At 47.7% G+C, this 1401-nt stretch overlaps 1 protein-coding gene across 1 annotated transcript in view; it reads right to left on the bottom strand.

Moving 5' to 3' along the window:
- Positions 1-1401, bottom strand: part of Zdhhc5 (zinc finger DHHC-type containing 5) — a 26917-nt gene that overhangs the window by 24911 nt on the left and 605 nt on the right. The gene's annotated exons all lie outside the window — the stretch shown is intronic.

Here is a 1401-nt window from a genome sequence, read left to right as displayed (position 1 = left end):
AAAGAAAAACAGCCTTCTGAATTTAGGTTTTAAGTAACTATATGAACAACAAAAGGCAAAATCTTGTATTGTATACAGTACTATTAAAGCAAAGTTTTCCCTTACAAACCCCAAAAATTTAAGACACTATTATTTAAATTCTACTCCTACAGGAAAAAAAATGTACATGGTCTAATATTCATAGAGTAAGGTGGAGTCGTGAAAGACTATGCAGTTTTGGGAACATAATACTAAGATGCACACAATACCAGCACCTGAGATGGTTGAGAAATAGAGAGAATCTACTGGGCATAATAGAGACACACCAAGGCTTAGCCCAAGGGTGCACTGAAGACAGCAGATCCGAGAACTGCTTCCAGTAACCTCCAAGATTGGGGGCCAGATTACCAGAGTGCACACACCTGTAATCCCAGCACACAAGGGCTGAGGCAGGACTGCCACAAGTTGAAGGGGTTCAGGACTAGGCTGACCTACAAAGTGAAACCCTGTCTCAAAACAAAAAACAACGAAACAAAAGTTGTTACTGTAAGTAAAGGCAGAGTTCCAAAGATGCCGGTTTCCAAATTTCTCAATGTCTCTGAACTTTCTTTTTGTTTGAAGGCTTCTAATAAGGTTTAACGTAATTACTTCCTTAAATGAGCAAATGTACAGAAGCAGTACCACAGAGAGCACACCTATCAGCTTGCTAAAATAAATTAGCCTAATACGATACAGCAAATCTGAATACACAGAATTTGAGGGACCAGGCAATAAGCCACCAAATAGAGCCGGGCGGAAGTTTCATATGAGTGTTATCTTTAGAGTCCTAGGCAGCAAAGTGTATGCCAATATAATTTTTATAAACAGCTTCCACAGAACGTGGGAAAATGAAGAGATTCTGACACAGCTGAGAGGAATATTAGGACAAAAAGAGGGGGACCCAAGTGTAAGATTAACCTGGACAAGGCAGCATTAACCAGGAAGTGAAAATCCAAGGCAGAAAAATGGCCTCAGCCATAACATATACCCGATCCTAGAACTGCTTTTAATAACTTCTAAGCCACTTCCTCACTTCTCATCTCGGCGTTTTCATTCGGCCAAACGCTTTCAACCCCTGCCCCCCGAAGGGATTCCTATGGGGGAATGTGGCCACCGCCGCGGAGCTAGCTCCGGCTGTGGAGGTACAAAGTACTCGGCTGAGCCCCGGGTCCGAGTGGGGGTCGGAGAAAAGGGGACGATGGCTGGGACCAGGTAACAGGATGGAAGCCCGCCCGGGGAAGGGCCGGCCCGGAGGAGCGGGACGCCGCGCCGTTCCCACCGGGGCTGAGCAGAGCTGACCCCGCGGGCCGGACGAACAGAATCGGGCGGCAGGGCCTGGAGGGGACAGAGCCGCGGGGCGCGGGGCGCGGGGCGCGGGGCGCC

Source organism: Octodon degus, unplaced genomic scaffold (genome assembly GCF_000260255.1).
Source record: "Octodon degus isolate 3935 unplaced genomic scaffold, OctDeg1.0 scaffold00239, whole genome shotgun sequence".
Taxonomy (NCBI): Eukaryota; Metazoa; Chordata; class Mammalia; order Rodentia; family Octodontidae; genus Octodon; species Octodon degus.
This window is presented reverse-complemented; position numbering and strand designations above follow the sequence as displayed.